The 16,748-nt window shown below is 44.0% G+C and overlaps 1 protein-coding gene across 3 annotated transcripts in view; it reads left to right on the top strand.

Moving 5' to 3' along the window:
* ST18 (ST18 C2H2C-type zinc finger transcription factor) overlaps positions 1-16,748 on the top strand; it is a 479,266-nt gene that overhangs the window by 206,599 nt on the left and 255,919 nt on the right. For 2 of the 3 annotated variants that reach the window (XM_075353275.1, XM_075353278.1), the window contains exon 2: positions 8,224-8,317. The exons of the other annotated variant lie outside the window; for it this stretch is intronic. The gene's annotated coding sequence lies outside the window, so the exon portion shown is untranslated. The remainder of the gene's footprint in view (positions 1-8,223; positions 8,318-16,748) is intronic. 3 annotated transcript variants of the gene reach the window in all.

The raw sequence follows: 16,748 nt of genomic DNA on the forward strand, positions 1-16,748 counted from the left end.
ATGATCTATCATTAGTGATATCATTGTGTGTAAAGTACCCTTTAGTCAAAGAGGATGATCTCTTCCATTCTTTCTCTGGCAAAAACAATACAGACTCAACGATGATTAGGTTTATAAGTAGTTAAAGCTAGTAATTTTTAGTGTTTTAATAAATAGGATTTATGGTGAAGGGATTCATGAGGTTAAGACCTGTGCTGCTTGATAGAGGTTCACACAAGGCCTCTTTCACACGTCCGTGCAAAGCACACATGTTGGGTGTAGGTGTGTATGTGTATGCGTTCAGCGTGTGCTGTCAGTGTGCTATTTGTGTGACATGCACATAGCACATGGACAGCATGAACTTCTACACTTACCTGTCCATAGTGCTGCTGTGTCCGGAGCTGCAGCCGCTTCCGGTCCTCGGTGCAGTGCATATGCAATGAGCATAATGAGCGTGGGTCAGAAGCAAGTGACAACAGTGCTTTAGACATCAGTAGTGGAGACAAGTGAGTACAGAAAAGCATTTTCTTTCACAGACACGTGGTTTGCTCCGGTACGTGTCACACTGATGTTACATGGATCACATCAGTGTGCGGGCCGTGCAGTCTGTGTTACACCCGTGCTGCCAGAGAAAAACGGACATATCTTTGTGTGGAGCACAAGGACACAAGTATGCTCCACATGGACACACAGTCGATGTGAAAACACGCAGTTGTGCTCAAAACCGTTGATTTTAATGGGTCTACGTGTATCCTTGTCTCCGGTACGTGTGAAAAGGGATCTCACACATGCTGGGCACATGGATGTGTGAATGTGGCCCAATGCAGTATTGCAATAAAAACAGTGGTTTATTCCATCTACGTGTTTCGAAGTCTCCAACTTCTTCCTCAGGATCACAGTCACATATGAGTCAAATAGTATTTTAGCAGTTTAAATAAGTTAGTCAAAAAAGGGCGCTAAATAGACACTTGATCTATTGAATGTCAATACAGATAAAGTTAATTAAAAATGAGTGAAGGAAAAAAGGGGAGGAAGGAAAAAGAGGCAAAAAGAAAACAATTTTGTGTATCAGTGTATGTTGAACTACAAATAAAAAGTGATCTCTATACATGTATTCAACATACACTGAAACACAAAATCTAGATCAGTAGTGCCACTGAGCTTAGTGATTGACTGCAGCAGTGATGTACATTGCAATCAATACATCACTACTGCATCGAGTAAAGAGACCAGAGCAACAGCAAATATTTGACACTAAATCCGAGGAAGGAAAATACATGCTTGATTTGTTAATCTAAATGCGTGCAAACATTTGCGGCCCTAACTTCAACAGTTTGTCTTGAAAATAAACTTTATCTTAGGCCTGCGACACACATCCATGCCGCCGGCACGTGTTTGTCATTTTTTACACGTACCGGCGGCACGGAGACACGTTCAGCAATGCTACAATATTGTAGCAGGCACACGCACGTAAAACCACACGGAACGTGTGTCCGTGTGCGTTTGTACCTGTGTGCGTTTTTCAAAGCGCTGACATGTCAGTGTTTTCTCCGGCAGCACGGGTGTCACACGGCCCGCCCCCGTACCACACGGGTGTAGTGTGGATGCGGTCCCGTGTGACACGCGCCGGAGAAAACATACGTGTCAGTGAAAAAAAAAAACATTTACTCACCTTCTCCAGCCCTCCTATCTCTGCCGCTGCTGCCACTTGCTGCCGACCGCCGCTCATTATGCTCATTTAATATTCACTTCACTGCCTGGCAGCAGCGGGGAGACGGGAGGGCTGGAGACCGAGGATCAGCACCACGGACAGCAGCGCGGACAGCAGGAAGGACCAGGTGAGTATGTAAATTACCGGTTCTACGTGTGCTATCGCAGATAGCACACGTAGAACACACGTGACCCGCACGTACCAGAGACACGTACTTACCTGCACGCAACACGCAGGGAAAATACGTGTCTCTCGGCACGTGCGTGATTTTCATGTGAGTGTGGCAGAGGCCTCAGTCACAGTCATGTTTTTTTAAATCTTAGGGAAAAATTCATGAGAACATTTTTCCTAGTTTAGCTGCATAAAGACATCTTAAATGTCACAAAATTTCGACGCAAGTCTAATTTGTGCAAATATCCAGTTTGATGCCAGCTCTGCCAAAGTGGGGGGATGTGGGGGCAAGGAGGGGTGTGACAAAGCCCACCCAACAAATTGATGAAAAATTGGGCAATACCTTATGCCAGATATGTAACATGTCTAGCAAAAGTGGTCAGAGGGGCACACCAGTTGTAAGATGCACTTAGTTTATCAAAGGGTTTGTATAATTCCCATACAACCCCTTCCCATTCACCATAGTTCCCTCATTTTCAATAATACCTCTAGTACGGGCACCATTCCTAGTGATGTCGGCACCTGCTTCACTTGTTGTTTCTCAGGAGCCTGCAGCTAATCAGTGGCCACTTCCCTCTTATGAAGCTGATACCTGGAAGATGTGGGACTGTGCTGTTGCTCTCTGACTCTCTCTGGATGCCAGATACATCTAAAGGAAATGAAAGAGAAAATGCCACTGGTTTTAGCTGAGGGAAAGGAGGTGCCGCCATTGCTGGAATGGCACCTGCACCTGGTGTGTATAGGCTATTATTATTTTATGTGGGTAAACTATGGCGATTGAGAAGGGGTTGTCCAAGTAGTAGACAACCCCTTTTAAGTGGCTTATAGCTCTTAATTAATTAGGAGCATATTACTCCAACACCATCATCATTAAGACTGGCATGCACAATGCCAGTCCTAATGATTTGGGCCATTAAAGAAAATTCACCCTAAGGAATAATTGTGACTAAAGGCCCTGTCACAGACAGAGATAAATCTGCGGCAGATCTGTGGTTGCAGTGAAATTGTGGACAATCAGGGCCAGGTTTGTGGCTGTGTACAAATAGAACAATATGTCCATGATTTCACTGCAACCAAAGATCTGCCAAAGATTTATCTTTGTGTGTGACGGGGCTTTAAGTGTTGTAAAAAATGTTCATTTCCTGGTTATCTTACCATGTACCATGTAAACAGGCTGACAATCACCCGATGAATGAGCAAAATGCTTGGTCATCGGTGATCTTGTGTGCAGCACAGGACAATGCACCAACCTCTGTGCACTGAGCGATCCAGTGTAGATCACTGAGTGCGCATCGTTTGCTTTGGTCTGCCTGTGTAACCGAGTATAGTATTATCAGTAACAGTTTGCAGTCAGTGGTCATATTGTGTACCAGGTCAGTCCATGTTAACGAACCTTTAGTTCTTAAGTTGGTGGAGGACATCAATGTTTTTTTTAATTTATTTTGTTTTTATATATAGCGCTAACATATTCCGCAGCGCTTTACATACATCAGGAAGATTGTCCCCAGTGAAGCTCACAATCTAAATTCCCTATCAGTATGCCTTTGGAGTGTGGGAGGAAACCGGAGAATCAAGAGGAAACCCACGCAAACACAGGGAGAACATACAATCCTTGCAGATGTTGTCCTTGGTGGGATTTGAACCCTGGACCCCAGCGTTGCAAGACTGCAGTGCTAACCACTGAGCCACTGTGCTGCCCACTTGCTATCCTGTTACTTATTGTTCACGCTGAACTTAGTGTATTTTTGTTTCTTCCTATTTGTTTTTTTGGATTGTTTACCTTTGTGGATTGACTTGTGTGGCGCCCCTGAGGCTTCCGTCGCCACAGGTCATTGCACCCCACCAGCGGTGTGATGCCCCATTCTGGGAGAGGAAGAGAGTGAACTCCGGTCTCCTGGTAAATTCACACTACACCCATTGTTAGGGACACACAGGACCAGGGAAAGTGGCAGGCAACCCTCCCATGCTGCATGCTGAGAGGGGCTGTAAGACCCATCCCTGCTCCCATAGGGTGGTAGCTTAGCAACTGGGGAGGTGGGAGGAGCCACCAGAGAGCAGATAGAGAAAGGAAGGTCAAGTTAGTTTCAGTTTACCTCAGGGAGTGAGAGAAGCAGCATGTAGTTGGAGGAGAAGAACGAGAGACAGGAGGGAGGAGGAGGCCTGCTGGAGGCAGGCAAGGAGGAGAAAGAAGAGAAGGAAAGAAAGGGTCGCAGGGCCGCGGGTAGTCCTGTAGGTACCACGAGCAGTCCTTGTTGGGTACCGCTGCCGAGGGCCCAGAGGCGCTACGGGTAGCTGCAGGCTGCGGTGGCCCGTTCCACAGTGCCATCGGTGGAGCGACTAGCTGCGACAGGTGGACGGTCCCTAGACACTGAAGGAGTGAAAAGACAGTCTCCAGACAGTAAAAACCGAGGCCCAGGGAATTGCAAGCTCCCAGGGCCAGAACCCAGAGCAGATCTTCAGAAAAGGGGAAATCAGCCGACAGGTGACCCCCCAGCCTGGAGGCTGTAATGGAGGCCAAGCCAAGTCCATCTACCTAAGGCAAGGCTAGTGAAGTCAGCAGAAAAAGGGACACTAAAGAGAGGGAACCGGATTTCACGCTCGGAATCACCCAGAAGGCGGAGGTCCCTGACAGTGGTCCCAGCAGTCTGAGGGTCCTTGCAAGTGTGACAGAAACAGTGAGTAAAAGAACTGGAACTGCACCTTGGACTCGTCTCTGTTATTCCACCTACATAGACACTTACAAGCACCAACTGTGCCCCGGGCATTGCTCCACCTGTGGGGAGCAGTACCAACACTGCTGCCATAACATCATCCCGGTGGCCTCACACAGCAGCGGCGGCTTAATAGCCGCATACCACAGGTGGCGTCACGAACACACTTTAACAACCAAGCCACACATTCAACTGACACCCACCAGGGCCACGGAGCCGGGCCCAGCCACCACTGACTACCACCGGACTAGTCCAGCCCGGCACCGGGTGTCCCATAGCCCTGGGGTGGGCGAGTCAACTTCTGGCGTCACGAACAGGATTTCGTGCCCGGTCTAACCGGGTACTGTGCGCCTGAAGAACCGTGTGACAGACTGTGTACTTTACTGAGAAACCGCCGCCATTAGCGCTGCTGAGCGCGGGAAGAAGGGGGGCGTGAAAGAAGAAAGGGCGCGAAGAGAAGCCCCGCCCCCTTGTCCAAGAAAAGAGCGCGAAGCAGTGCCCGCCATGGAAGGCGGAGGAAGAAGAAATGGCGACTAGATAAGCTGGCAGGCTGGCAGAGAGAGTCTAAATGCCAGACCAGCAGATAAAGAAAATGTACCTTATCGCAGCAAAGGTGATGCAGCAGATCCGGCAAGCGACGCACGGAGCAGCGACCACCAGAACACCGGAGATGCAACTGAGGGGTGAGTCATTTAATGCCCCTGCCGGCGCGAGAGCCCCAACCCCCGCTGCCATGCCCGCGGTCCCTGGAGAGATGCCCGGCACGGCGACGCCGATCCGGGCCGCAGCCACGCCAGGTGCGGCCCGCCAAGATTTCGCCGCCGGAGCGACGCCCATCCACACCGCAGCAGCGACGCCAAGCCCGGCCCGTCCAGCTCAGGCCCCAGCAGTGATACCCCGCTCGGATCAGCAAGATCCCGCCGCAGCGGCGACGTTAATCCACGCCGCAGATGCGGCCCGCCAAGCCCAGGCCGCAGCCACGCCAGGTGCGGCCCGTCAAGAATCGGTCACAGCAGCAACTTCAATACAGGCCGCCGCCATGCCAGGCGCGGCCCGCCAAGACCAGCAGACGCAGACTGTGCTGACCGCTGTCTACCTGCTGCCAGGTGGGGAGCCGGAGAAGAATCCCTACAAGTAAAGATGAAGAGATGCTGAACTGTAGATAGCCCCTGTCTGCCCCTCATTCTTTTCGAAGACGACACCCTTTCCTGCTGTACTGCCCCTGATTCTTTTTGAAGACGTCACCCCCCCATGTTATGTGCTACCGGGCCACTGAACTAGAATGTGGGCCCCGGTGAATGTTTAGGTGTCCTGTCATACCAAGCCACTGGACTTAGTGGCTGGTGTGTGGTGTATGTGTTTTATGTCCTACCAGGCCATTGGACTTAATGGCTGGTATGTTGTTGAACTGTCTGATGCAACCAGGCCATTGGACTTAATGGCTGGTCGAAGATGTTACTTTGTTTGTTTGAAACGAACTGACGGGCTACTGGACTTGTAGTAGCCAAAAATGTAATTAGTTGCACCCGTTGTGCCCCCTACCAGAATTATGGGGGATTTGCCTGAACCGTGCAATGGACTGGAAGTGCACACTTAGAGTTTTCTTTATAAGAAGTTTGCAACGTTCATGATATGTGCCTCCCATAAAGGGAAGAAATGTTTTACTGTTTTATGTTATTGCATACAAAAATGTTTTTGCAGTGTCTCCACATGTTTTTGTTGTTTTTCAGCCCGAGGACGTGCTGGGATTTGCTGTGGGGGAGTGTGGCGCCCCTGAGGCTTCCGTCGCCACAGGTCATTGCACCCCACCAGCGGTGTGATGCCCCATTCTGGGAGAGGAAGAGAGTGAACTCCGGTCTCCTGGTAAATTCACACTACACCCATTGTTAGGGACACACAGGACCAGGGAAAGTGGCAGGCAACCCTCCCATGCTGCATGCTGAGAGGGGCTGTAAGACCCATCCCTGCTCCCATAGGGTGGTAGCTTAGCAACTGGGGAGGTGGGAGGAGCCACCAGAGAGCAGATAGAGAAAGGAAGGTCAAGTTAGTTTCAGTTTACCTCAGGGAGTGAGAGAAGCAGCATGTAGTTGGAGGAGAAGAACGAGAGACAGGAGGGAGGAGGAGGCCTGCTGGAGGCAGGCAAGGAGGAGAAAGAAGAGAAGGAAAGAAAGGGTCGCAGGGCCGCGGGTAGTCCTGTAGGTACCACGAGCAGTCCTTGTTGGGTACCGCTGCCGAGGGCCCAGAGGCGCTACGGGTAGCTGCAGGCTGCGGTGGCCCGTTCCACAGTGCCATCGGTGGAGCGACTAGCTGCGACAGGGGGACGGTCCCTAGACACTGAAGGAGTGAAAAGACAGTCTCCAGACAGTAAAAACCGAGGCCCAGGGAATTGCAAGCTCCCAGGGCCAGAACCCAGAGCAGATCTTCAGAAAAGGGGAAATCAGCCGACAGGTGACCCCCCAGCCTGGAGGCTGTAATGGAGGCCAAGCCAAGTCCATCTACCTAAGGCAAGGCTAGTGAAGTCAGCAGAAAAAGGGACACTAAAGAGAGGGAACCGGATTTCACGCTCGGAATCACCCAGAAGGCGGAGGTCCCTGACAGTGGTCCCAGCAGTCTGAGGGTCCTTGCAAGTGTGACAGAAACAGTGAGTAAAAGAACTGGAACTGCACCTTGGACTCGTCTCTGTTATTCCACCTACATAGACACTTACAAGCACCAACTGTGCCCCGGGCATTGCTCCACCTGTGGGGAGCAGTACCAACACTGCTGCCATAACATCATCCCGGTGGCCTCACACAGCAGCGGCGGCTTAATAGCCGCATACCACAGGTGGCGTCACGAACACACTTTAACAACCAAGCCACACATTCAACTGACACCCACCAGGGCCACGGAGCCGGGCCCAGCCACCACTGACTACCACCGGACTAGTCCAGCCCGGCACCGGGTGTCCCATAGCCCTGGGGTGGGCGAGTCAACTTCTGTTAGTAAAAAAATGTTTTCAGTGCAGTGACTTTGACTAAATTCAGTTGTACAGATTGTAGCCATATGTGCTATCATTTTTTAGTGTCAGTTTACAATTTTCGGATTGCCGTTAGCTCTTTCCTGTGAGGTTTCTGCTGCCTTTTGACAGCCAGAAAAGCAGATCAAACTATCCTATTCTATCCAGTAAAATAAAAAAGATACCTGATTGAAATCTGACAGAACCATTATAAGTTAATGAGGGAATAAAACTGATCAGAACAAATCATGACGGATATGCCATATCTATCACAGATCCTGAAAAATTAGAATCAATTACAAGAGTGTGAAGAGAAACTTCAGTCTCTTCTAAGCTTTACAACATGGCAACACTTAATAATGGACAGACATGAAAGTAGGATTGTTCTAAAGTGAACAGTAACAAATTATTCTTATTCTTCTTCTTATTATTATTATCCATGACAATTATATGAAGCAGAACTATATGTGTCGCTATATTTCGTGGGTATTGTTTGAAGTTTGCTAAACTTTCATAGTTTGATCAATATATTTAGCTTGTTGTACTGGGGTCATTTGTAGGATATACCAAAGGGAGATCATCTGCAAGAAACAATTGCTGTAGATTTCTTTAGTCATAACAATCACTTTGCATATCTGTATTCTTTCCCATAGAGAATGAAAAACAGAGCTGTTTACTAAATCTGCACCTGAAAGAAAGCCCAGACGACCGAAGTAATATCACAAACTCCATTTCAGTGGGAAAAAGGTAATGTATTTAAACTACTTCTGCTTTAATTGTAAAGATATATATATATATATATATATATATATTTACATGATATATATATATATATACTGTATATATCTATACATATTGTGAAGAGTAATTTAAGAAGTTCAGTACGACCATCGACCATAAAGGTTTTAAGTTATCAATGGACTCAGTTTATCAGGTTGTATTACACTGTCTGTGAGGCTCAATGTGCCCGGCTGCCGAATCACAAGCTGTAAATTCTCACTTAAATTTATTTACTTGTGTAACATATCTTTAAACTCTACCTGCAGTTTATAAATATTAATTTATTTCCTTTTTTACCAATTTCTATCTGTATATCTAAAAAATAAAAAAATACAGTAGAAGAGCACCAAAATATTATATTTGGGGTGAAGGCCTCCTTTGACAAAAACTCAATTGCTCCAGTAATATGAAAAAAAGAAAATAAGGCAGAACTCCAATAAACTGCTACAAAGTGGACTTTTATTATCACTTTCTTTTACACAGTTTTTGTACTGTTGCCTTCTTTCTATCTATCTATCTATCTATCCCTCTATCTATCTATCCCTCTATCTATCTATCCCTCTATCTATCTATCATCTATTCCTCTATCTATCTATCCCTCTAGCTATCATCTATTCCTCTATCTATCTATCCCTCTATCTATCTATCATCTATCACTCTATCTATCTATCCATTATCTATCCCTCTATCTATCGTCTATTTATTCATTTATCTATCCATCTATTATCTATCTATCTTTCTATTATCTATCAATCTATCTATCCCTCTATCTATCTACCTATTATATATCTATTATATCTATCATCTATGTATTTCCCCCCTCTCTCTCTCTCTGTCTATATATATATGTGAGCAAGGATGGTTGACCTTAGGGAGATCAACATCCACCACTGCGGAGACACCATCACGTGTTTCTCAACGCAGTGATTCTAGAGCAATGCCCCCTGGGAAATATTCAAAGCAAGAAGGCCTGCGGAGACACCATCACATGTTTCTCAACGCTGGCAGGAAACTAGCCAGGTCTTTCACCGGGAAGGAACAACCACGGGAAGGGCAGTCTCCAGTCAAGGAGACCACCTATGCCAAACATGGTATCCATCCACAGACGGATGGATCCACAGATGGATCCACAGATAGATACCATGTTTGGCATAGGTGGTCTCCTTGACTGGAGACTGCCCTTCCCGTGGTTGTTCCTTCCCGGGGAAAGACCTGGCTAGTTTCTTGCCAGCGTTGAGAAACATGTGATGGTGTCTCCGCAGGCCTTCTTGCTTTGAATATTTCCCAGGGGACATTGCTCTAGAATCACTGCGTTGAGAAACACGTGATGGTGTCTCCGCAGTGGTGGATGTTGATCTCCCTAAGGTCAACCATCCTTGCTCACATAGTCTTTTACTAGGCAATGTCCCACTAGCCAGATTCCTACTCCACACTGATGAGGGGCAAATACCCCGAAACGGCTGTCTGTGGATGGATACCATGTTTGGCATAGGTGGTCTCCTTGACTGGAGACTGCCCTTCCTGTGGTTGTTCCTTCCCGGTGAAAGACCTGGCTAGTTTCCTGCCAGCGTTGAGAACCATGTAATGTTGTCTCCGCAGGCCTTCTTGCTTTGTCTATATATATATATATATATATATATATATATATATATATATATACACATACAGTGGAGGTAAAAAGTATTTCGTCAGCTACAAATTGTGCAAGTTCTCCCACTTAAAAGATGAGAGAGGCCTGTAATTGACATCATAGGTAAATCTATGATCTACAATTATGAGAGACAAAATGTGAAAACAAATCCAGAAAATAACCTTGTCTGATTTTGCAAGATTTAATTTGCAAATTATGGCGGAAAATAAGTATTTGGTCAATAACAAAAGTTAAAAAGAATGTTATTTCTTTTTTTTTTTTAAATTGTGAAAAGTTTATTCAGAGGGTCATTTATTATTCAACCCCTCAAACCACAAGAATTCTGTTTGGTTCCCCTAAAGTATTAAGAAGTATTTCAGGCACAAAGAACAATGAGCTTCACATGTTTGGATTAATTATCTCTTTTTCCAGCCTTTTCTGACTAATTAAGACCCTCCCCAAACTTGTGAACAGCACTCATACTTGGTCAACATGGGAAAGACAAAGGAACATTCCAAGGCCATCAGAGACAAGATCGTGGAGGGTCACAAGGCTGGCAAGGGGTACAAAACCCTTTCCAAGGAGTTGGGCCTACCTGTCTCCACTGTTGGGAGCATCATCCGGAAGTGGAAGGCTTATGGAACTACTGTTAGCCTTCCACGGCCTGGACAGCCTTTGAAAGTTTCCACCCGTGCCGAGCCCAGGCTTGTCCGAAGAGTCAAGGCTAACCCAAGGACAACAAGGAAGGAGCTCCGGGAAGATCTCATGGCAGTGGGGACATTGGTTTCAGTCAATACCATAAGTAACGTACTCCACCACAATGGTCTCCATTCCAGACGAGCCTGTAAGGTACCTTTACTTTCAAAGCGTCATGTCAAGGCTCGTCTACAGTTTGCTCATGATTCCTTGGAGGACTCTGAGACAGACTGGTTCAAGGTTCTCTGGTCTGATGAGACCAAGATCGAGATCTTTGGTGCCAACCACACACGTGACGTTTGGAGACTGGATGGCACTGCATACGACCCCAAGAATACCATCCCTACAGTCAAGCATGGTGGTGGCAGCATCATGCTGTGGGGCTGTTTCTCAGCCAAGGGGCCTGGCCATCTGGTCCCCATCCATGGGAAGATGGATAGCACGGCCTACCTGGAGATTTTGGCCAAGAACCTCCGCTCCTCCATCAAGGATCTTAAGATGGGTCGTCATTTCATCTTCCAACAAGACAACGACCCAAAGCACACAGCCAAGAAAACCAAGGCCTGGTTCAAGAGGGAAAAAATCAAGGTGTTGCAGTGGCCTAGTCAGTCTCCTGACCTTAACCCAATTGAAAACTTGTGGAAGGAGCTCAAGATTAAAGTCCACATGAGACACCCAAAGAACCTAGATAACTTGGAGAAGATCTGCATGGAGGAGTGGGCCAAGATAACTCCAGAGACCTGTGCCGGCCTGATCAGGTCTTATAAAAGACGATTATTAGCTGTAATTGCAAACAAGGGTTATTCCACAAAATATTAAACCTAGGGGTTGAATAATAATTGACCCACACTTTTATGTTGAAAATGTATTAAAATTTAACTGAGCAACATAACTTGTTGGTTTGTAAGATTTATGCATCTGTTAATAAATCCTGCTCTTGTTTGAAGTTTGCAGGTTCTAACTTATTTGCATCTTATCAAACCTGCTAAATCTGCAGGGGGTTGAATACTACTTGTAGGCACTGTAGATACACTTCTATGTATCTATGTATATATCTATGTATGTATCTATCTATCTATCCATCTATATATCAAAGAAGCTTTATTGGCAGGGCTAAATACACCTTAATTTTGCCAAAGCAAGTGTACAATACTGATAAGCACTCTATCTTTCTATCTATCTCTCTATCTATCTATCCCTCTATCTATCTATCTATCATTTATCTATCTATCTATCTATCCCTCTATCTATCTATCTATATATCCCTCTATCTATCTATCCCTCTATCTATCTATCCCTCTATCTATCTATCTATCTATCTATCATTTATCTATCTATCTATCCCTCTATCTATCTATCTATATATCCCTCTATCTATCTATCTATCTATCCCTCTATCTATCTATTCCTCTATCTATCGTCTATTTATTAATCTATCTATCTATTATCTATCTATCTGTCTATTTTTCTATTATCTATCTATCATCTATCATCTATCTATCTATCTATCTATCTATCTATCATCTATCTATCTATCCCTCTATCTATCATCTATTTATTAATCTATCTATTATCTATCTATCTGTCTATCTTTCTATTATCTGTCTATCAATCTATCTATTATCTATCTATTATATCTATCATCTATGTATTTATCTCTCTCACTGTCTATATATTTATATATATATATATATATATATATATATATATATATATATCTATATATATATATATATATATATATATATATATATATATATATATATATATCATATACTGTATATATTTAAATATATATATATTATCTATCATCTAGCTACATTTCTATGTATCTATGTATGTATCTATCTATCTATCCCTCTACCTATCTATCTATCTATCCCTCTACCTATCTATCTATATTTCTATATCTATCTCTATATCTATCTATCTATCTATTGGCAGGGCTAAATACACCTTAATTTTGCCAAAGCAAGTGTACAATACTGATAAGCACTCTATCTTTCTATCTATCTCTCTGTCTATCTATCAGCTATCTATCTTTCTATCTATCATTTATCTATCTATCTATATATCTATCTATATTACAACAGGCTTTTATGCCACTTTATAAAATTCTTTATTAATATAACAGTATATCTAGCAACTGACTCTTTCATTTCTCTGCCCTATAATGCCTTCGTGATACACTCTAATAGAAATACTTGGCACACATTTGTTACCTGGGGGAATAATAGAATTATTTGTTAAAGTCATTTGGCAATAGAACGTAAACATATGGTTTTGTTTTACATTCAGCTCTGCCAGTTGTGTAAAGTTGCTTGGAAGCTCTACCGTGCCTGTGAAGACAATGTCCACATTTTGAGCTGTCTATATTGTAGTTATCCAATGTTGCTTATTCTTTGATGGATTATTATTACTACGGAGGTGAAATATTAGGACCTGATTGAACTGAATTGTTAGGATCTCTTTGAAGTAAAGGTCTAATTTCCTCACCAGATGGAACATATGTGTTGTGCTACTACTTAGAAAATCGGTTTCATATGGAAACTCAAATAATGTCACCGCAGTATTCATTCAGAATATCATTAATAAAGTAGTAATAAAAATCATAGTAACTTATGTATAAATAGAACACATAACACTGTAACCGGAAAATAGAAAGGTTTAGTAAATGAGATTTCAATTGGCAGCTTTACTAATACAATACAAAGGATCACAAGGTAAAGGGGTTGTCTAGGCAAAAACAAAAGTATCTCAGGGGCCTGGATCTGTAAAAATAACAAGCTAATTAATACTCACCTACAGGCACCCACTTAAAATGATAGTGACCTATCCATGGTCTATGCTAACACAGGAAGAGGAGACGTCCCTACTCCGCCAATGGCCAAATCAGAAAAGCCTTCAGATGAGAAACTGACACACTAACCAAACTGATGAAAATCTGGTCCTAAACACTGGTAAAACGTAAACCAATATTTCTGTACCAGAAATATCATTGACATCTGAGGGAAACCTTACTTTACATCATTTATCATGTTCTGTAAATGTCACAATAAAATAGAAAAATAAATCAATGGCAAAATTGCTGTTTTTTTATCTTACCTCACAAAAAGATTAAATAAAAAGGGATTAAAAAGTCATACATATCTCGAAATGCTACCAATAACTACTATAGCTTGTAATGGGAAAGAAAGCCTTCATGGAGCATTCATAGAGATTTGTTTTTGGAAAAAATTGAAATGTTATGGTTGTCAGAATTTTAAAAAGAAATTCCACTAAAAAGTGTTTTTCTTTTGGAAAAGTAATAAAACAAAAAAGCTATATAAAATTTGTAATGGCTTTTAATTTGTCAACCAATATTATAAAACGCAATATCATGCTTGTTGATAAGAAATGTGAAAGATTAACAAAATTGCTAGTTATTGTTCATCTAGCATCATAAAAAAATGAACTAAAAAGTTGTATGTACCCAAAATAGCACTAATGAAGAATACAGCATGTCCTACAAACAATAAGCCTTCATGACTTTTTTGTCTATTGAAAAATTTAAAAAGTTATGGCTCTCTGAGTTTTTTATTAATCTCTGTGTATCGACCTGCAGAACAAAGTTAACATGTCAATTAAACTGGATAGTGAACATTGTGGATAAAAAAGTTTTTCATTGACAAATCTTGTGGAATGTATGAGAAATAAGTTAGGATAAAATAAAATGAGCATATACCCTGCAGTAGGTAAATAAGTAAATAGTAATAGTACATGTAAATAACATAGGACACTTAGTTGACATTATTTTGATTAATAAATAAATAGTATAAGCCATCCTATCGTTACAAGGTGTACATAATCAAGATGGATTCTAACTCTCATAGTTTACCTCTCTATGTGCCAGCAGGCCTGAAAATAGCCAGGGCAGAACAGGACCCAGACCTGACTTTTACATAGTTATTAGTGATGAGCGAGCATGCTTGTTACTACTCGGTACTCGCACGAGTATCGCTGTACTCGGGCTACTCGGCGGGGACCGAGTAATCTCGCGATACTCGTGCTGTACTCATGGTCTTCATTTCTGCATGTTGGCGCTCTTTTGAGAGCTAGCCCTCATGCAGGGATTGGCTGGCAGACCACTGCAATGCCACAGCCCTGTTAGTTGTGGAATTGCAGTGATTGGCCGGCCTGCACAGCGTGACCGAGCCTTTATACCGGCGGGCGCGCTGTGCTCTGCTCACAGCCATCCAGACAGTCAGTGCAGGGAGAGGGTCGCTGCTTCAGGGAAAGGTTTGCGGCCCTTTATAGCTATTTCCGTAGCAGGGCTGCAAACAGTGTGACCAAAAGTCCTTCTCAGGACTATTCTAGTTGTATACAGGCAGGCAGGGTATAGCCAGGTCGGAGTACAGTAGCAGAGTCCTTCTCAGGACTATTGTTGCTGTATACAGGCAGGGTATAGCCAGGTCAGAATACAGGCTAGTGACCAAAAGAGTCCTTGTCAGGATTATTGTAGCAGTATACAGGCAGGCAGGCAGGCAGGGTGTATAGCCATTCCTAGTGGTGACCGTATACCAGCCTTCATCATATCTGGGGCTGGTGTACAGAGTCTAAAACAGTCCTGATAGTGTCAGACTTCTCAGTAATTGTCGCTCCTAAAAACCTGTTAGGTTCTTATTGCGTCCGTGCTTGCATTTAAAAACCGCACGTGTGTGCCTGTCGGTGGCAGCGTACAGGTGCACTCGTGTGCGTTTTTCACAAACTATTATATAACGCACAAGTCTAGTGTATAATACACGTCAGTCAGCAGTGGCTGATAGTGTCAGACTTCTCAGTAATTGTCGCTCCTAAAAACCTGTTAGGTTCTTATTGCGTCCGTGCTTGCATTTAAAAACCGCACGTGTGTGCCTGTCGGTGGCAGCGTACAGGTGCACTTGTGTGCGTTTTTCACAAACTATTAAATAACGCACAAGTCTAGTGTATAATACACGTCAGTCAGCAGTGCCTGATAGTGTCAGACTTCTCAGTAATTGTCGCTCCTAAAAACCTGTTAGGTTCTCATTGCGTCCGTGCTTGCATTTAAAAACCGCACGTGTGTGCCTGTCGGTGGCAGCGTACAGGTGCACTTGTGTGCGTTTTTCACAAACTATTAAATAACGCACAAGTCTAGTGTATAATACACGTCAGTCAGCAGTGCCTGATAGTGTCAGACTTCTCAGTAATTGTCGCTCCTAAAAACCTGTTAGGTTCTTATTGCGTCCGTGCTTGCATTTAAAAACCGCACGTGTGTGCCTGTCGGTGGCAGCGTACAGGTGCACTTGTGTGCGTTTTTCACAAACTATTATATAACGCACAAGTCTAGTGTATAATACACGTCAGTCAGCAGTGCCTGATAGTGTCAGACTCCTCAGTAATTGTCGCTCCTAAAAACCTGTTAGGTTCTTATTGTGTCCGTGCTTGCATTTAAAAACCGCACGTGTGTGCCTGTCGGTGGCAGCGTACAGGTGCACTTGTGTGCGTTTTTCACAAACTATTATATAACGCACAAGTCTAGTGTATAATACACGTCAGTCAGCAGTGCCTGATAGTGTCAGACTTCTCAGTAATTGTCGCTCCTAAAAACCTGTTAGGTTCTTATTGCGTCCGTGCTTGCATTTAAAAACCGCACGTGTGTGCCTGTCGGTGGCAGCGTACAGGTGCACTTGTGTGCGTTTTTTACAAACTATTATATAACGCACAAGTCTAGTGTATAATACACGTCAGTCAGCAGTGCCTGATAGTGTCAGACTTCTCAGTAATTGTCGCTCCTAAAAACCTGTTAGGTTCTTATTGCGTCCGTGCTTGCATTTAAAAACCGCACGTGTGTGCCTGTCGGTGGCAGCGTACAGGTGCACTTGTGTGCGTTTTTCACAAACTATTATATAACGCACAAGTCTAGTGTATAATACACGTCAGTCAGCAGTGCCTGATAGTGTCAGACTTCTCAGTAATTGTCGCTCCTAAAAACCTGTTAGGTTCTTATTGCGTCCGTGCTTGCATTTAAAAACCGCACGTGTGTGGCAGTCGGTGGCAGCGTCAGGCTCCATA

This window comes from Anomaloglossus baeobatrachus, chromosome 6 (assembly GCF_048569485.1).
Source record: "Anomaloglossus baeobatrachus isolate aAnoBae1 chromosome 6, aAnoBae1.hap1, whole genome shotgun sequence".
Lineage (NCBI taxonomy): Eukaryota > Metazoa > Chordata > Amphibia > Anura > Aromobatidae > Anomaloglossus > Anomaloglossus baeobatrachus.